The sequence below is a fragment of the Tenrec ecaudatus genome, chromosome 11 (genome assembly GCF_050624435.1).
Source record: "Tenrec ecaudatus isolate mTenEca1 chromosome 11, mTenEca1.hap1, whole genome shotgun sequence".
In the NCBI taxonomy this organism is placed as follows: Eukaryota; Metazoa; Chordata; class Mammalia; order Afrosoricida; family Tenrecidae; genus Tenrec; species Tenrec ecaudatus.
Genome location: NC_134540.1, coordinates 16,316,330 through 16,338,217, shown reverse-complemented (window position 1 = coordinate 16,338,217; position 21,888 = coordinate 16,316,330).

The window sequence follows — 21,888 nt, the reverse complement described above, 5'->3', positions numbered from 1 at the left end:
TTGCCATTGGGTCATCTCCGACACATGGTGACGCCCTGTGGGTCAGAATAGAACTGTGTTCCATCGGGTTTTCAAGGGCTGACAATTTGGACAGCAGGCCTTTCTTCTGAGGTGCCGCTCTGTGGACTCAACCTTACAACGTTTTTGCTTGTTTGTGTGTCTGGTTGAGACCAATTTGTATGTCATCCAAAAATCCAAGTGCATTTCAGCTTTACTATTCTTCATTTTGTCTCCACTCAGACCCAGGCTTAGATTGATGAGTAATCTGGAGAGTTTGTGACCAATCTCTCTCTCACTGCCAACTTCATTGTTTCTTTGTTTTCACTTGTTTACATGCATATATTTCTATTTATTTTCCCTTTTATTTCTGGAATATAAAACCAAAAAAATCATATTCTCTATGCTTACACAGCCATCTTGTCAAATCATTCACAGTATCTCATTCAACCCCTGTATATATAAACCCCTGTATACATGGCTTACTTTTCCCCAAAATCCTCTTTCCTTCTTTACTACCTTGTCCCTTCCCTGTCTACCTCCCCCTCCCACTCTGGCCTCATCATAATTTTTAAAGTATAGTCCTTTGGTGTCAAAACCATTTTTTCCCATTCATTCATTTAAAATCATGTTTATAGAATACTTATCATTATAAGATTGACTAACTTTTCTGAGTATAATGGTCTTTAATTTTGTCCATGTCTAAAGAGTGTCTGACAGTACTGTCGTTATTTGTAAGGATGCATAATATTCCACTGAATGGATGAACCCAATTTTGTCTATCCCTTACACGATAGCCAGAGGTTTTGAGTGTTTGCAACCTTTGCTGTTAGAGAAATCACTACAATAGATTGCTGCATATATCTATTCATACTGTGATCGCTATTTCTTTAGGACATGTTCCAAGTCAGGGATTGCAGGATCATAAGGTATTTGTATTTGTCTAAAGAAGTGCCATCCTGATTTTCATTGTGGTATGATAATTCTACTATGCTACCAGCAATTTGTGAGCATTCCAATCACTTCACATCCTCTCTAGTATTTTGTTGTTGTGTATGTATGTGTTTGTGTGTTTTAATTTTTGCTAAGGGTTTTGGTGTTAAGTAGTATCTCATTGTGGTTTTAATTTGTATTTCACTCATGGCTGATGAAGTGAGAATTTATTCATATAATTGTTGGCCACCTCCATGTCATCTTTAGCATATTGTTTATTCATGTCTTGTGCCTATTTTTGGATTAGGTTATTTTTATTTTTATTTGTTAATGTGTTAAGATTTTCTATAGATTCATAACCTGAGCCTTTTATCTGATATCCAAACTCACTGCCATCGATTCAATGCTGATGCAAAATAAGCCCTCTGTGGGTTTCTGAGACTGTAACTGTTCACAGGAGTAAAAAGCCCAAACTGTCTCCCTCAGAGCTGCTGATGGTTTTGAACCATCAACAATGCATATCATAGCCCATACAGTAACCACTATACCACCAAGCCTTCTTATATTTGATGTATCATAGCTAAGCGTTCATCACTAAAGTTTTTTCCCCTACTCTGTAGTAAAACTCTAACATTTTCGTTGCAGCCAAGCATATTAATCATTTCCCCTAATGAGAGTGTCCATCATGTAACTCAAATCCCAACTAAACTCATTGCCTTGGAGCTAAGGCTGACCCAGAAAGACTCCCTGTGGGTCCGTAAGACTAACTGTTTAACCACTGTACCACCAGAGCTCCTAAAGTTCTAATTAAAATGTTCCAGTAATGATATTTTGCTCAGTTTGCCAGTTCAATAGCCACCTAGATGGGGCTTCCACTATTGTCCATGAAAGAATATGAGATCATGCCACCGCTATAACAACCTGTGGAAATAATGCACGAAAGGCACATTTTCAGAATTGTAAAACCCACAATCCAGGCTTATACTTCCTGAGGGGAAGGCGACACTGAGGTAAGCCCTACAATTTTGGTCTCTGGGTCAGTAACCAGAGACTTGCTATCGGCAGTTTATGAAGGAGTTGGTTTGTTGATTCATGTAGCTACAAGCAGAGCTTTTCTGGGCTGAGGTTTATGGTGGAGTTGCATGTCTTTTGAGCATTTATTGGCAGTACTAGCAGAGTTCTGTAACATTAAAAGAGCCAGGCAGAGGTCAACGGGTCATGTGGCTGAAGAACCAAGCACCAGAAGAAGGTGAACTTATAGGCATGGCTAAGAGGCTATCCTTACTGCAAGAACTGTAGCCTGAGCATTTCTGATCCTGAGTTGTTACATGTTAATTTCCCTAACAAACCCCATAGTTGTATTTTCTGTAATGAATTATGGAAGTAGAATGCTATGGGAAGGACAATTCCTGTCATAATTGGTAATGAAGGTTAGAGGGTGAACCTCAATGTCATAGGAATCCATCTGGAGCTGATGATGAGTTGAGGGATCATACGCTGCAAGAACACTGGGAAGAAGGATTAGAAACTAATACCTTACTGGATGAAGCCACTAGAATCAAACTGAGCAGCTTCAATTTTGGAAGCTAATCCCAAGGAATTTAACTGCCTGCCAGGGGAAAAAATATTAATTAAAAGCTAACCATCTTTAAAAGACTATGGTAAAAGAACACAGAACAAAAAAGTCAGTGTGTTTCATCGAATCTGTGGTAGTCACCTAATCTGGTGTCAATTTAAGGATTCAGAATGTAGGGGTAGAGTTTAAACTGTCAATCTGGAGATAGCCAATGGGGCTTCTGTGTGGGCATGGCCTTCTCCTGAGAATTATGGGAAATCTGGTACTTCCTCCTTGAGAGGCGGAAGACACCCCTTTCTCTCTGCCACTCCCTGGGAGATATTTGCAGAAGATAAGCCACATGGAAGCAACCAGACCTCAGAAGGCAGAAAAGCCACAGAGAGACCCCTGCCAGCACTGAGATGCTTACAACGCCACTGGATCCAAAGACTTTCTACTCACTGGCCTGTGATCATCCTGAATTTGACTTCATTGCATGTGTTTTGTGAGTCTGAAGAGGACTTTATAGGATTGGTATTGGACATATGGGCTAATATCAGGCTTGTGGCCTTAGACAGGACTGGGCTGGGATGTGTTCTCAATGTTCTATTGCTCTTGTATATAAATCTCTTTTTTATACACATATGTGTGTCCATGGATTTTTTTTTCTCTAGTTTACCCAGACTAAGACACAATCTGAAATGACTAGGCATTGAAATAAGAAAGAAAATATGATTCAACCAGAAGAACACCAATTAACAGAAATCCACTAAGTGAATCCACTGCTATTGAGTTGATTCTGACTCAGAAACCCTATAGGATAAGACTAAAACTGCTTCATGTTGTTTCCCAAGCTCTACATCTTTAGGATACAGATGGTCTCATTTTTCTTCGCTCAGGTTGCTGGTGAATTTGAACCACTAACCTTAGCAGCCCAACACTTACCCCAATATACCACCAGGGTTCTTTATTGATAGAAACCCTTCGATAAACTAAACATATGACGAAATTAGCAGACCAGGAATCTAAAAGAGCTATTATAAATATATTCCATTTGCCAAAGACTGTAAATTCTACTAACTGTGGTTGTAGATAATTTTAAATTCTATGAAAATATTGCAGAAACAAGAGGGGCAAGGGAAACAATCTTTAACGGAGCTAAAGAATAAAGATATGACAATCAAACAACAGGTAGAAAAATGATAGCGCACGTCTCCATAAAACTTCACAAACCAAAGGAAGCTTATTGAGAGATATCTTTTTTAAATGTCAACTTAAAATTCTGTAACAAGGAAAATCACATTTAAATATAAATTCCAAATGAAGAAGACTTTTCCAGACAAACAAAAGCTGTGAAAAATTGTTGCCAGCAGAGCTGGGCTAGACAATATATTTTTTAAAGTATTTGACAGAAGATGGAAATTTGGATATGCACAAATGAATGAGATTACTAAAAATGGAAAATACAGGGATAAATATAAGATCCTTTAAAGATATATTAATCTTGTTATAAAATAAAAATATTATGAATTGTGTAAGCAAAAATTCTAGTAGCATCGTATAAAATTTATAACATGCAGAAGTAAATTATCTATTCTCAATAACAATATAAAATTTGGAAGAGAAAATATAAGCTTATACTTATAAAATTATTACACTACAACTAAAGAGCTTTGGAAAATATTCGCTAAAACCATATTCTGGGAGATTAGAAGTCTCAATGATTGTTAAATAATTGAAGTCATAGAAGATAATTTCACTAAGAACAACAGAATGTAACTAACATCATTCCAAATAGATACATTAAAAAAATATCCAACTAATTAATAGTTCAAGTAGATGTCAAGTACATATATCCAACAGAAGATAGTTCAAAGAGGGTTCTAAATAATCCACAAATCACACTGCTCAATAATAAATGATCTTAAAAGATGACTGGGCATTTAAAGTATATCTTGTATCAATGAAAAATAATACAGAAATTATAACATTCCAAATTTGATGAAAAGGTTATTTGTGGGACACTTAGGGATCTCTTTGTGTCATTGTTGGGTAAATAAAGTTAGTGGTTCAAATCCACCAGCTGCTTTGGGGGAGAAATAAGAAGCAGTCTGCTCCTGTGAAGATGGACAGCCTAAAACCCTCCAAAGGGTCATTATATAGGGCTTAGAGAGACATTTATGGCATTAACCTCAGTCTAGAGAAGGAAGGGGTTAACTAACACAGGAATAAACATAACCAGGGGTGCAAAAGATCAATTATGAAACACCAACACAAGAAACTGAAAGAGACCTCCATAATGGGGAAAAATATCTATGATTAAGGATTGGAAGACATAGTATTGTGAAACCAATTCATTCCTAAGAGACCAAAAGATAACATTTGATCCTGATCCAAATTTCAAAAACACTACTTACTGAAATGGGAGTATATACCATCAACTTTGTATGGCAAGGAGGTGGATCCCACAAATAACCAAAACAAGATTAAAGAAGAACACAGTAGAAGCCCTCACATTTTCCAGTCTTAAAACATACTTTATAACCATACTAATCAAAACTGTCTGATGTGGCTCAATGGCAGACATACCGACTGTTAGAAAAAACCGAGAACCCAAAGTGAACTCACCCATCAATGGGGAACTGAGTTTAGACAAGAAGTCAAAGACCATTCAATGGGGAAGAAAAATAATCTTTAAAAATGGATACATAAGCAAAAGTAGTGAAGAAAGTCAGGCTATCAAAGGATATAGTGTCTGGGGTCTTAAAGGCTTGAAGATAAACAAGTGGCCTTCTAGCTCTGAAGAAATAAAGCCCACATGGAAGAATCACACCAGCCTGTGTGATCATGAGGTGTCAAAGGGATCAGGTATCAGGCATCAAAGGACAAAAGATCATATCATTGTGAATGACAGGGAGTACAAATTGGGGACCCAAGACCCATCCCCTGTGAGGGTACAGTGTAGCAATGATGAAACATACAATTTTCCTCTAGTTCCTAAATGCTTCCCTCCACTATCATGATCCCAATTCTACCTTACAAATCTGGCTAGATCAGAGGGTGTACACTGGTACAAATAGGAACTGGAAACACAGGGAATCCAGGACAGATGATCCCTTCAGGACCAGTGGTGAGAGTGGCGATCCCTGGAGGGGGTGGAGAGAAGGTGGGGTAGAAAGGGGGAACCAATTACAAGGATCTACATATAACCTCCTCCCTGGGGGATGGACAACAAAAAAAGTGAGTGAAGGGAGACATTGGACAGTATAAGATGTGACAAAATAATACTAACTCATAAATTATCTAGGGTTCAAGATGGATGAGGGAGTCGGGAGGGAGAGGAAAAAATGAGGAGCTGATACCAAGGGCTCAAGCAGAAAGCAAATGTTTTGAGAATGATGATGGCAACAAATGTAGAAATGTGCTTGACAGCATGGATGTATGTATGGATTGCAATAATAGTTGTATGAGCCCCCCCCTCCCCAAAATGATTTTAAAAATGGTGTTGACAAAACTAGATATCCTTTTGTAAAAAAAAGTGAATCACCATACAGGAAAAACTAACTCAACTTGGATCAATTACTGAAATATTAAAGTTAAAACTATAAATTTCTGGAATACAATTATAGGGACAAAACAAATAGATGACCAATACCAATTATAAAAGCACAAAGAAAAGACAATGACTCATGTTAACTGTAACCTCCTAAATATTAAAGACTTATGCTCATCAGAACCTTTAGCAAAGGGGTAAAAAATAGAACCTAGATAGGAGGGGAAAAAACCTGAGAACAGTATACCTGATCTAGATCTATAGAAAACATCAGTTCAATAGCAACATGCAAACAAGTTAAAAATAAGCAAAACACATGTGGTCTCACAGCAGCCCTGTGGGACAGTTCAGAATTGTCCCTGTGACTAAGTCTTTACTGGAGTAGAAAGCTCCATCTTGCTCCCACGGAGTAGCCCAACATATATAACCGCCATGCCACCACGGTTCCTTTGCCCCATGTATCCTCTATGACGGTAGGCACATGGATATAATTCAAGCACATGCAAATATGTATCATTGACAAGCCTATATATGCTTGTGAGTGTACTCACATTCACCATCACCTATCTGTTCATATGCATGCCTAGCTCTGTATCCATTCACAGATTATTAGTTATTACTGTTATATGGGCGTTTGTGTATATGGTACTTATAATTGTAGGCTTTTCTCATGTGTACCTTCCAGTGTCTTCCCTGGCCTAGTTTACTTCCTTCTGACCTACCGTTACTGTGCATTGCCTTTCCCTTCACCCAAGTTAATGCACGTCTTATCTCTACTCATTCTCCCTCCCTGCCCTTTCCATACCTGACAACCAAAAAGATTATTTAATTCTATGCAGAAACCTTTGGTTATTTTGTTTAACTTTGATAATAGTGATCTCAAATGGTAGCTGTCCTTTTTGGCTGATATTTCACTCAGCATATTTCCCTCCACGTTGGTCTATATTTGGAGGTACACCCAGATTCGTGATTGCCCTTTAACAAGGATAGGGGTTCAGGACCATGCCTGGGGGACATCTGGGTCAATTGGGATAACAATTTACAAAGTCACCGTTCCATTGTGAGCTGTGACCGGGTCTTAAAAGCTTGCACACAAACACCTCTAATGACTGTGATTTTAAATCATTACCTGTCACCTTCAAGTTTCATCTACAGAAGTTTAATAAAATTGCCTGCCCAACCTGCTCCACCTATTCAAAAATAAAACCTCACCTCAATTTTCAGTTTATGAACCTTACAAAAATGTCCTTTATAACTTGGCTTTTTTACAGACAAAAATAAACAAACCCAGGCTTAGATTTTTGTGTACTATTGTTGTGTAGCTGAGTCAGGTACTTTGGACTAAGTTTTTCTTGTGGGAGTAGATGACTATGTGACAGTAATTTATTTCTTAATATCTCTCGCATTTACAAATATATCTTCTGTATTACAGCTTTATGCATTCTTTTCAAATACCACCAGCTCTAAACCCTGCCTTTATTAACTTTCCAATTGACTGAATGAAGTCCAATCAATTTTAAAATCCAGCTCACTTCTGATGTATGAACCTTTGACAAGAGTATGTGCTGGGTTTATTTTTTTTGCCCCCCGAGTCACCTACAGCTGTTCCGCAGTTTCCTTCAGCTCGTGGGACACATGCTGAGATGCTATCCCGGGACTTTGGGGAATGCATAGGAGTGTATAATATTTTTGTGCCTTTGTCTTTTTTTCATATACTTTGTCATATACTTTTCACAGGATTCTGTAATTTTTGTCATTTCCTCTCAGCACCCTATCATTTGATCTCCCTTATGACTCATTTAAATTTGTTCTAGTTTTTTATATTTTCTGACTACTTTTCCATTGAAGTTTTGATGCATTACTTTGTTGTTCTTCTTAGGTTTTTGTTTGTTTACTTATTAGTGTTTTCTGTACGTGAAATTCAGAATAGGTAAATCTACAAAGAGTAACTGGATTAATGCCTCTTTGACGGTTTGGCAGAAGATATTAAAGGAAAATAAGGACCTAATAACCATGAGCACAAAAATGAAGAAAACGTTCTAAAACTTATTGTGTTGATAATCATATAATTCTTCATATGATTGAACTATTACATTGTAAGATTTGTGAATAATATATCAATAAAACTGCTATCTACAAACAGAAAAAAAATAGCCCCTACCCAAGCCCCAGTTATCCCACTCACCTAACTAAAACACCTCTCTGATTATTCCCTTTTCTGTTCATAAACGTTCTAGAGAGTTCCTACTAGTGCACACTGATCCAGAGGAAAGGAAACCATCTTTGGATAACCTGAGTCTAAGTATAGGTTCTTGCTGAATGATGCTAGCCAAGTAACACATCCTCTCTGCTTCTTTGTTTATAAGAAACGAATAATAAAAACATTTCATGGCAGAGATATTATACATGTAAAATGTTTGAGACAATGTCAGCAGACATAGTAGCAATCAATATGTGGGTGTTAATTTTAAAGCCTACATGCTCAACTTCATTTATCATGAAAGTCTAATTGTACTTGAGATAGTCTCACGCTCTTGAGTTAGACTACATGACAAGTCCAATGAGCAGCAGAATCCTCAGTAGCACCAGGGCTATTTAGGGACTCAAGGCTGTGGATGCAATGCTACAAGAAGAGAGGTAGCAGCAGTGGGCAGAGAGGCAAACCATACTTCAAAAGACAAGACCTGTTAAAATACGGTCTTTCTCTTTTTAAGCGGTGGAGAATTAATTCACATTTAACTTACACTTTAGGTTTTTGAAGTGGCTGCATTACCTGTACAGGTAATGCCTGGGTTTCGAAAGTTCACTTCACACCACTTCAGTTTTAGGAAACACCCATATTTGTACCTGTTTTGGTTAACACAAAGATATCCACAGAGGGGGTTTGCATTTACCAAGGCAAACAGTGGGAGTAGCCTTCAGCATTTCTTTGGCAGTGAGCCTTTAAAGAGACAGCTCACACCTTGAGCAGCACCAGTGGTGTCTCCTTAGGGAACTACATTTCAGCATCTCAGCACCAAACCTTCATAGCTTTGCACTGTGCCTCTAAGCACTATCTGCTAGTGATATTTTAGATTTTATGTGCTATTTAGTATGACTTCATAGGCTATTTTAGAGCCAGGGAATTAAAAAAATTGCCATGCGTTAGTGGTAATTGTTTTTATCATTTTATGTCAGTTTGTCTTATGAGTTTCATAGGAATGCTCTAGGATAACGGAGGAGCCAAGCCAATTAACTACTCCAAGTTAGTGAAGAAGAAAGAGACGTTTTATTAGCAGATTACCAGCTAGGAGGCCAACAGCCCCAAGCTGTTTCAGTGGCAATCCTCCGAAACTCAGAATACATAGAGAATTTATATCTTTCCCTTTGAAATTAACACTTTGGAGAGCCACATAGATGCTTCATTCAGGTTTCAGGATAACCACTGGGGAAAAAATTGTTCATCAAAAGTAAGCAAACACACAGGATAGTATTCTTGAAGTGGGAAGCCAGTATCAGGATGTCTTTGTGGATGAGCTAAAAGGCAGGGCTTCCCCTTGTGATTACTAATAATCAGGTGTATAAGAGAAGACCCTCAAAATTACCAGGCCCTTCCAAGTGATGTCTGCATCTGAGCTGTGCGCCTTTGAACAAGGCAGCCAGGTATCAAAATTCCATAGAAGTTGAATTAAGTAAAGCCCCTCCGGCTAACTGCATTTCTCTCACTCACTGCCATCAAGTTGATGCTGACCTGTAGTGACCCTATAGAACAGAACACAGCTGCCCTTGTGGGTTCTCTGAGGCTCCAACATCATTTAGTCACATGGAAATGAAGCAACTTGGTTTACCCTACACAGAACAGTTTGACTCTGGTACACACAGTGCTGCCATGGGTTGGCACCTACTCCATGGCAACTGGCTGGGTGAATCGAACTCTCCATTGGGTGGGTGAGCCTCACTGTTCCTCAGATGAGTAGTCTTGGAGGACTTCAATGTTGTATGATTAATTGTCTCTCAAAACCCAGTATTCTCCTCACCATGCTATAAACACAGAATGCCCCAATACTAGCAATTCTGGAATTACCACGATGTCTTCGAGTTTCTGCATTCATCTGTCAAGTAAGAAGACTATAAGAAGAAACTTATCAGCGCATGCACAGTAGAGCTACATCAGTCTTGCTCCAGTTGGATAGAGGCTGTGGAACACTCTTTGGCTGACATGTTGTCCTCTCCCTGTGAGGTCACATCTACTGAAGGTTCCAATGCCCTGTCAACATTCATTGCATTGCCATAGCTTTGCCACTGAATGCTGGCTTTTGTTTGTTTTCTTACACAACAGAGCTTCATTTCATACATAAGCATGTTTTTATTTGATCAATGTACTTGTATTTACTCAAATGTTTCCCATTGACTCTTTCTGTAGTATGAACATTCCAAAAGACATTATTTCCATTAAATCAGACAATTGGAGACAAAATTCCAAAGCCACATCCTATATTATAATCTTTTATTCTATTTACTCACTATTTGTAATACTATTTGTGTCTTCTTCTGGTCTTCCTTTTCATAATTTCCAAATTGTCTCCTTCCTATTGCGAAGAAAACTTGATGCATTTGAATTATGGTGCTGGAGAAGAATCTAGAAAGTGCCGAGGACTGCCAGAATAATAAACGAATCTATCTTGGAAGAAGTACAGCCAGAATGGTGCTCAGCAGTGACGATGGTGAGACTTTCTCTCATGTGAGATACCAGTCCCTAGAAAAGGATATCATGATTGGTAAGGTGAGAGGGAAGCAGAACATAGGAAGATCATTGAAGCGATGGATTAAAATAGTAACTGCCTGCAACAATGGCCTCAAGCAATACAATGACTGGGGGGATGTCACATGAGCAGGTAGGCTTTAGCGCGTGCTCTTTCTCGCTCTCTTTTTTTTGGGGGGGCATATTTTTGCCACAATTTATTTTAATTACACAAGTAATAATGAGTACAAGGAAGGAGAAAATGGTCTAATTGATTGTGGTAACTATTATACAACTCTTGATATGATTGAACTATTGTATTATAAATCATTTTATTAGGGGCTTGTACAACTCTTATCACATTCCATACATCACCCATTGTGTCAAGCACACTTGTCCATATGTTGCCACCGTCATTTTCTTTTTTTTTTAAATCATTTTCTTTTTTTTAGGGTCTCATATAACTCTTATCACAATCCATGCATACTTCAATTGTGTAAAGCACATTTGTACATTAATTGCCCTCATCATTCTCAAAACATTTGCTCTCCACTTAAACCCCTGGCATCAACTCCTCATTTTCCCCTCCCTCCCTGCTCCCCCATCCCTCATGAGTCCTTGATAAGTTATAAATCATTATTTTGTCATATCTTGCCCTGTTCGACATCTCTCTTCACCCACTTTTCTGTTGTCCATACCCCAGGGAGGAGGTGACATGTAGATCCTTATAATCAGTTCCCCCTTTCCAACCCACCCTCCCTCTATGTTCCCAGTATCACCACACACAACACTGGTCCTGAAGAGATTATCCACCCTGAATTCCCTGTGTTTCTGGTTGCTATCTGTACCAGTGCCCATCCTCTAGTTTAGCCAGACTTGCAAGGTAGGATTGGGACCATGATAGTGGGCGGAGGGGGGCGGGGGATTTGAGGAAACATTTAGAAACTAGAAGAAAGTTGTATTTTTCATAGTTGCTACATTGCACCCTGTCTGGCTCATCACCTCCACAAGACCGCTCTGCAAGGGGATCTCCAGTGGCCTATATATGGGCTTCGGGTTTCCACTCCACAATCCCTCCTCATTCACTACAGTATGAGTTTTTGTTCTGATGATGCCTTGTATCTGATCCCTTCAACACCATGTGATCGCACAGACTGGTGTGCTTCTTCCATGTGGGCTTTGTTGCTTCTGAGCTAGATGGCTGCTTGTTTACCTTCAAGCCTTTAAGACCCCAGGTGCTATATCTTTTGATAGCCAGGCACCATCAGTTTTCTTCACCACATTTGCTTATTCAACCACTTTGTCTTCAGTGGTTGTGTCAGGAAGGTGAGCATCATAGAACACCAATTTAATAGAAGTATTCTTTCATTGGAGGAGTACTTGAGTGGAAGCCCAATGTCCTTCTGCTATCTTAATACTAAATCTATAAATATATGCACATAAATCCATTTCCCCATCCTCATATATAAATATATTTGCATATATACATGTCTTAACTAGACCTCTCTAAATACCCTTTACCTCCTAGCTCTTTCCTCTATTTCCCTTGACTTTCCTCTTGTCCCACCATCATGCTCAGTTCCCACCAGGGTTTCAGCAATTCCTCTTTGTTATATTACCCTTGCTCATGCCCTACCAGGCTTCCCACACCCTCTTCACCACCAATTTGAATCACTTGTTGTTCCCTTGTCCCTGGGTTTGTTAACACCACGTCCTTTCCCCCTCACATCCCACTCTCCAATGTCCCCCAGAACTGTCTGCCCCGTTGTTTTCTCCTCCAGATTGTTCAACCAGCCTAGATAATAACATGCACAAAAACAAGACAGAGCAAAACCAAGCAACAATATAAAATAAAACAACAACAACAAACCAATGACAAAAGAAAACACAACTAGAAAGAAAAGCTTGTAGTTAGTTCAAGGATTGTTTCTTGGCCTTTAGGAGTGTTTTCCAGTCCAGTCTGTTGGGGCAACACGTCCTGGCCCCAAAGTCCACTTTCAGCATTCCCTGGGGATCTCGCTGCTCCATTCCCTTGCTGTTCTGTTGCACCCCCTTAGTGTTTTGCCTCGGTGTGACAGGATCAGATCGGGTGCAATTCCCACACTGTGTCTCCTGTGTTGTCCTCTGGAGAGCTATGGGTCAGTGTGGGGCGTCATGTCTCCTAGTGGGGCTGATCATGTGGGTTTTCTCTGTGGACTAGCTGCTCTAATTGGGGTTATCATCCTCCATGCCTGGTGCACCAAGATGTGCTCCACTCTCTCCTCTTCCCCCTTCATGTTCACCCGCAGATTCAATGCCGTCTTTTGAAATAAATTTTTGTTGGGGGTGGGGGGGAAGGCATGTGTCCACTTAGTAGTTGGGATTTCCCCCCCACCACCACCAAGACCTCTCCACTGGTTCCCTACTCCACGTCAGAATGTTGCATTCACATCTTGGGGCACTGGGTTGAAGTCTGGCCCCTCTTTCCCTGTGGAGATATAAACGATACCCTCAATACCCTCCCCTTGGGTGGGTTAGTGCCCTGAGCCCCCGTCACTCTTATTAAAATTTATTTATTTATTTATTTATTTTTCCTTTCCCCAACTCCTTTTTAGTTGTCTACCGTGTGTATCCCTGTATTTGATCTGGTCCCTGCCATATTACCTGGTCCTCACCCCAGGAATGTTTGTATATAGTAGCTTGTTCCCTATGTCCCTTTTGCATTTTTTTTTAACTCTTACCTCAGCGGACTTATGTTGTAATTGTCCTTTTGTGCTTGACTTACTTCACTTAGCATAATTTCCTCCAGTTCTTCCCATGCAGCGATGTGCTTCATACATTCATTACTGCTGTTTAGCAATGCATAGTACTCCGTTGTATGCATATATGACAGTTTTTTAACCTACTCGTCAGTTGATGGAAACTTGGATTGCTTCCAACTCCTTGCAATTGTGAATTGTGCCATGATGAACATTGGAGCACAGATGTCTGGCTGTGGTTTTTTTATTGCCTCTTCTGGGTATATGCCCAGTAGGGAGATTGCTGGGTCATATGGTGGTTCAATTTTCATTTGTTTCAGAGATCACCAAATCAACTTCCATAGTGGTTGTACATACCTACAGGCCCACCAATAGTGGATGAGAGTTCCTATCTCCCCACGGCCCTTTCAACACTTGGTGTTTTCTGAGTTTTTGAATTGGGCTATCATTGAGGATGTTAGGTGGTATTTCAGTTCTTTTAATTCCCATTTGTCTTATAGCTAGAGATCTGGAACATTTTCTCAAATATTTATTGGTGATTTGGATTTCTGCCCTTGAGAAACTCCTGCTCAGGTCCTTTGCTCATCTCCTGAGTAGACAATTATGGTTTTATTTCTTTCTTTTTCTTGTTGTAGGTTAGCAGAGTATTGTAGATTTTAGTAAGAAGACCATTGTCTGATGAGTCATTGCTAAAGATGTTTTCCCATTCTGTGGTCTTTCTTATTACTCTCTTGGCGAATTCTTTTGATGTACACAAGTGTTTTATCTTTAGTATATCTCACTTGTCAATTTTTGCCTCCTCTGTGTTTGTGTCCTTCCTTGAGTCAAAGTTCTCAGATTTGTTCCAATTGCCTCATTGATAGTCTGGGGTTTTACCTCGAGGTCTGTGATCCACCTTGAGTTTATTCTTGCGCATGGAGTGAGGTCAGGGCCGTGTGCTCTCTTGAAGGTAGGACTGCTCTGACTCAGAACAGCCCGGATGGTACCCAGCAGCAACAACACATCCTACCTTCTAACTTCCACCCTTTTGCATGTCGTCTTACATCTTTGTCACCTTACTTCTTTGCTAGTTCAAAATAGCAATATGTTTATTTTTTAAATGTAGTGCTATCAGTATCGGATAAATCCCCTTTATGTAAACTGTGCTATGAACCTGTAGAATGACAAAGAACTGGGCACTCAAAAGAAATGAAAATATGGATTATATTATGTCGGGACCAAGAGTTCTAATGCATTTTCCAATGGGTACATATAATCATGGAGCTTGCAAATCTTTCAGAAGGCATACATGTATTATAATGAACATGTCCCAAAGGGAATGGGTAACAGAATGAGTCAGAGACCCAACCTTAGGTGTCCTTGAGGCTCCCAAAGGGAGCACTCTGTGATAAGTATCATAAGAAGGTTGGAGAGAAAGGAACTTGCTACACTTTGGGGTGGGATCCTAGGGACATAGAATCTGCGTACGCTTCACTACAGATAACATCCAGGAGCTTAGTGAATATCCAGGCTCATCTTTTATGACAGCACCTTTATGGAGGGCTAAAGTAGGGACTATTTTTAGTCATAAGAATGTGTATTCAGAATCATTTTTTATCTCATCACCATGAGGGCCTTCCCCCACCAGAGTCAGTTTTCCAGACCCTGTAATTATGAGCATAGAGAAACTGGCCCTTTGCGTTTCATGCACTCCCGCAGTTTCCCACAATAGTAAAATAACCATTGTACGCCCACTAGAATGGCTGTGATCACAATGGAACATGAGATGTGGGTGAGAATGTGGAGAAATTGAAACCTTCATGCATTACAGGAAGGAATGGAAAGTGATACCGTCACAGTGGAATGTGGTTTATCAGGTCCTCAAATAGTTGAACATAGAACTGCCCAGTGACCCAGAGGACTCACTATCAAAGGAAGTGAAAAATAAATGTACAAATAGAAGCCTACCCACCTATGTTCATGGCAAGACATTTCATGGAAGCCAAGAGTTGGAAATACATATCTATTGACAGATGAATGAAAAATCAAAATACACATGGATGTATATAACAGAATGATACTCAGCCAGAAGAGGAAGAGAGTCTTAAGTAATGCCACAACATGGATAAATCTTTAAAACATAATGTGGAGTGAAATAAATACTGTTACAGAACACTGTATACCACTTTAAAAAGCAGTAAAATTAGTGAGAAAGGGATGGTGACAATGATTGTATCACTGAAGATTTCAATAAATGCACTGACTTACACATGTAAAAATTGCTGAATAGCAAATATTATATATCTATTCTTTCCACAATCAAGAGTAAACAAACTATCACAGTTTAATATAATAATGTCATATTTTTACACATCTCAAAGGATATTTTAAAAATTATCAAGGAGGAAAGAGCTGACTGTGCTTTTCTTGACAGCTTATCCATTTTCTCACTGATACCACATTTAAATGAACAAACAAACATGGCAAGATTATGAACATTATTCTCAGTCCTAAATACACCACTGTCAGGCCCCCCTACATAAGAACAATAATGATCAACTTTATTATTTTAAATTCCACCGTGCCCATCGCTTTTGGGAAGGTGGGGAGCCAAGCACCACACACTCGGCACTCACATGCTTGGAATTGTTGGTTCTAATGATAATAATTTACTTCTAAAATCAAAGTCATTAGTAGTTATGTTTTCAATGGGTGTTTTAACAAGAATTTATTTTAAAGTGATGAGAACAGCTGTGCGTGGTATTTTAAGTCGGTGTTTTGGCCGTCTTGTTGATGAGGTCTATAGTGGGGGAAACAGAAAAGGCTTATTTGGGATGTCTTTGATTTCTCCGCTCCTACTATATAATGCCTCACCTCTGCTCGTAGGGAAAGGTCAGGAGATGGGTCAATTTATTTTAAATCAATACACTGCCTTTGGCACTTTTGCCTATGATGTGTCAGCATAGAGTACTTGACCAGCTCTAGATTGTAGATACCAAGTCCCTTTTATAATCATATCAAGTTATAGAGAATAGATTCCATCCTAAATCTAATTAAGAAAGCATAATGAAATAATGGGTAAAATTAAATGAATATCAATAATGTGATAAAATAACTGATGAAGAATAAGCCTTCCTCCAATCCTGATGCCGCACTCATCAACATATAATCCGGCTTCTCTGAGGATTTGCTCGGCATACAGATTAAACACCACGAGGAGGGAACACAACCTTGGTACACACCTTTCATGACTTTTAATCCATGCAATATTCCCTTGTTCTCCTCTCCCAACTGCCCCCTGATCCATGTAGAAGCTCCAAATGAGCACCAAGTTGTATTTTAGCTCTTATGGGGCTGTTTTAATTTTCTTCAGCTTTTTCCTGAACTTCCATGTGAACAATTGATGGTCCCTTCCACAGTTGGATCCTGGTCTGGTTTCAGCTGCTGATTATGAGCTCCTCCACTGTGTCTTTCTCAGATGCAGTCAATTTGATTTCCGTGCATTCCATCTGGAGAAGTCCATCTGTGTAGTTGTCTTTTGTGTTGCTACAAAAAGTTATATACTGTGAACAAATGGTTTTCCTGACTTCTGTCATGTGATCTCCAACTTCATTTATATCACCAAGTCCATATTTTCCAGCTACTGGTCCTTGCTCTTTGTTCCCAACATTTGTCTTCCAATCACTAATAACTATCAATACATCTGGATTGTATGTTTGATCATGTTTGAACTGAATTATTTGATGGAATTCTTCAATTTCTTCATTTGAGCAATAGTTCTATTGATAGCTTCATGATTGTGTGATTCCTGGCATAGTGAATCATATGGTTTTCTGATTCAAAATAGCTACTACCAGTCCATTTCAGCTCAAAAATGCCTAGAATACTGATCTTAATGTGTTCCATTTCACTTTTGTCTACTTCCAATTTCCCTAAATTCAGTACTTCACACATTCCAAGTTCCAAGCATTGGAAGATTTTTGAAGATGTTTCTCATTACCTTTTATGTGCCCCATCAACAAATGAAGACCCTGAAGCCTCCATTCCCATAAGCTTCGTCCAACTCACATCACCATGGTCGACACCCATCCAAGAAATCAGCTCCACTTCAGTAACATTTCGAGTACCCTCAGACCAGAGGGGCCCATCTGGCGGCATCTCTGACACCGTCTGCTTCCTTTGCTTGGGCTTTCAGTATTTGAAAATGCTTCAACACTACACATAAGGTTTTCAGGGGCTCTCTGAAGTGGGGAGTCTGCCTTCTTTGTTGTCTGGTCCTAGTCTGAGACTTACTCACCTTGGGTGATCCTGCTGACATTTGAAATATCAGTTACATAGCTTCCAACATCGCAGCTATACACAAACAACCAAAGTACGACCAACTGACAGACAGGGGGTGGAAGAAGAACAGTAGAGGAAGAAAATGGGAGGCTTCACATTCCTCAGTCACAAAACTTGTAATGATAAAATAACAACGCAGAGCCCAATGAAAGAACATTAAGCGTTCAAGAGTAAATGCACCCAACTACGAACAGTGAGAGATGTCAATGAGTTTCTGTTGCTGTTAGGGACTGTCAGGTTGGTTCCAACTCATAGTGACCACACCAACAAAGCATGGTCCTGCCCTGCCCAGCCTCACCACTATTTTATGTGGGCGCCCGTTGTTGCAGCCCGTGTGTCAGTCCGTCTTGTCAAGGGGCTTCTCTTTCTTTCTGTCTGTCTCTCTTCTTCACCAAACATGACATCGTTTTCCAGGCACACCCCTCTCCTGGTAGCATGTCTGAGACTATGGCGCGTTCAGATACATTTGTTTTCTCGTTTGGCATTTTCAGGATTCTTCACCAGCACCATGATTCAAATGCATCGATTCTTCTCCAGTCTTCCTGCTCAAGGTGCAACTTTCACCTGCATATGAGACAACTCAAATTACCAAGGCTTCTCCGGTCTCAGGGTAAGTTCTTTGCTTTCCACCACTCTAAGGAGGCCTTGCGCCACAGGTTGACCCAATGGAATGTGTTCTTTGATATCCTCACTGTTGCTTCAGTGAGAATTGCTTGTAGATCTAAGCAAGATCCTTGACAAATTCAACATTTTCTGTTTATCAAGTAACCTATTGGTGCAGTGAAGAAGAGTTCCTTTTTCTTTACGTTGAGTTGCCATCCACACTGAAGGCTACAATTCTTGGTTTTTATTAGCAAGTGCTTCAACTTCTCACTTTCAGCAAGCAAGTAAGCAAGTGTGGGCGACAGGCTATTTACTCCTTAGGCAAACAGGACAGAACCAGCACCTCCCATGGTCCATGGCCCAGGGGGGACTGCTGATGGCTCAGCCATGGGAGCGGTGAAGCAATAACTTGCCTGTCTTTGCACCTGAGATAAACGGACACTTGGGTCCTGTTCTCTGACTAAAGCTGCAGAAGGCCGCAGTGTGCAAACTTATCAGTTACTTCATGTTCCCAGCCTCATCGTCTTCTCCAGTCTCTGAACAACTTGGTTGAAGTGTTAATGCTCCATTGTATACTCTCCAAGAATTGTCAACTCTCCTGTTGTGGGTAAACCTGTCACGTGTTGCAGGCTGTGTGCAGGGAATATCTTTAAGCCTGCCCCCAATAAAGCCCTGGGCCCCTGGAGTGTCCATATTGCAGAGACCCCCACACTCCAACTGCATCTGTCCTTTTTCTGGTCTATAAATTTTCCTGACCGTACCCCTCTCAAACCTGTTAGTAATATGATTATGGCTGGCCTCTATATTATCTTACACACCTTTACTATAAAAAAGACAAATATGAAATAATAATAACAATGTATAACTGATCAAGGATTCATGAAGTTGGGAGGATGGGAGAGGGAGGGGATAATAGAGGAACTTATACCAAGGGCTCAAGTAGAAAATGTTTTTGAAAAGATTATGGCAACGTATGTACAAATATGCTTGATATAATTGAAATATGGAATGTTATAGGAGTTGTAAGAGCCCCCAATAAAAATGATTTTATAAAAAGACAAATAGTCTAATTATAAGACAGGTCAGAAATAGATACATCACTAACAATGGCATTCATTCAGCCAACATGTGAGGAAACATTCATGATCATTAAGTATTAAAGAGGTGCACATCGAAACAACCATGAGATATCATCTGACTCCTAGACTAACAGCAAGTTAGGAAAGGGAAGCAGCTTGCAAAAACTTGAGAAAACAACCAATGCTGCTGATGGTGTGGATACACGGAGACCATCAGACAAAGCTGGCCAGACTGTAAAATTGTGCAAACACTATGGAAAATGGCATGGCACTTCCTAAAATTTGGGAACTAGCACTTAGTACATATCCTAAAGAAATAAGGCTAAAAACAAATAGATAAATAGATACACACATCAGTCACCTCAGTGAAGCTCTACTCACAACAGAAAAAGATGGGGAAATCTTAGATGTCCATCAGCTGAAGACTGTGCAAACCAACGTCAGTAAGTACACACCATGAAATGCTACCCAATAACGAGGAATCTGCGAAAAAACTCCATTACATGGATGAGTCTGGAAGACATTCTGCTGAGTGAAATTAGTCCATCACAAAAGGACAAATACTGTATGAGACCATTAAAAAGCGAAGAGAAAGTTTTCACATTAAAGTAAATATTCTCTGATAGCTACCAGAGTATTAAGGGTCAAAACAAACCCAACCAAACCAAAATCCAAATACTGCCATCAAGTTGATTCTAACTCTACATAGGATTTCCGAGGCAGTAAGTCTTTTGGGAACTAGACTGTTCCATCTTTCCCTGAGGATTGACTACTGGGTTTGCATTGCCAACCTGTGGTAGCAACCCTACATCTAAGCCACACTAACTAGAGGGGAGACATAAATGAACATGGGTGAAGGGGTAAGTGACGTACAATCAAAAAAAGGTTAGAAGAAAATGATTGGATTAGGGGGGAAATCCAGGGAGCGTGTTAGAGTTAAAGATAATAGAGGTAATACTATTAAATACACACTTATATAATAATGGTCATCTATAAGTGAATTGGCAGGTAGGTATGTAGGCTGAAGCATGTGAAAGGAAGAGTGGATGTAATCCCACAAATATATAAAAATATACACCAAATATATAGTGACACAATATATATTGTGATAAATATATATATATATATCAAGAACATATATCTGCTTGACCGAAGATTTACCTATGCTGCAAAAATACACGGGTGTGATGGAGCAGAAGGGGGAAACATTATGAAAACTTCTTAGATATGATACCTTGAAGAAGTGAGTCCTGTTTCTGGGGTCTTAGGACCATTATCTTGGAGGACACTAAGGTCAACTGACATAAGATAGCCCATATAGTTCTATACTAGAACTATAGTGGTTCTCAACCTGTGAGTCGAAATCCCTTCTGGGGTTGAACAACCCTTTCACATGGGTCGCCTATAGGACCATCAGAAAAGACATAAATATTTTACAATATATAATTACATATTTTTGTGACTAATCACTATGCTTTAACTATGTTTAATGATGTTCAATTTGCAACAATGAAAATATATCCTGCATATCAGATATTTACATTACTATTCATAACAGAAGCAAAATGACAGTTATGATGTAGCAACAAAAATAATTTTATGGTTTGGGTTCACCACAACATGAGGAACTGGGTTAAAGGGTCACAGCTTTAGGAAGGTTGAGAACCACTGGTATAGACAATGTTTAACATCCTACTTTGGTGAACACAGTCTCGGTCTTAAAGACTCAGGATTGGGCACCTAAGGTGAAACTATGAGTTTCTCCCCATCCAGAGCAAAGACTACTTAAGAAAATCAAAGACCCATGAAAAAAACTAGTCCCATGGATGAATGAACCATGGTGTAAGCCACCATGACCCTGAGATTTGAAGAAACACCTGGTACCTGAGTACCAGTACCAGTGGCTCTGAAAGGGTATTTATGCATTAGAAGATCTTGGATAGAGTAGGAGAAAAATGTGGAATAAATCTCAAAATCTAAGAAGACCAGGCTTTCCGGTCAGATAGAAACGGATAGAACTCCCAAGCCTATGGCCCTTAGTCACCTAACAGACCTGAAACTGCACCCACCACTGTGCCTCGTGCTCAGGCAAGGGGAACAGGAACACTGGGGAGATAGACACACTTTAGAAGAGTCAACCAGTTGAGATCAAAAGGGTACTATTCAGCCAAGGGCAAGGTTTAAAAGAGTTAGGAAAGGAGGAGGAATGGAAATGGGAACCAGAGGGAGGAAGTGAGATAAGTGATGTAAAATTGGGAAGACTTTGCTCAATGTCACAAACTAACTGTGTATGAGTTGATGAATGAGCAACTTACCTGCTCTGCAAACCTTCACCCACTTCACAATCAAAAGGAGAAAATAAGGCTATAGGCCTTGAATTCTAAAAATTT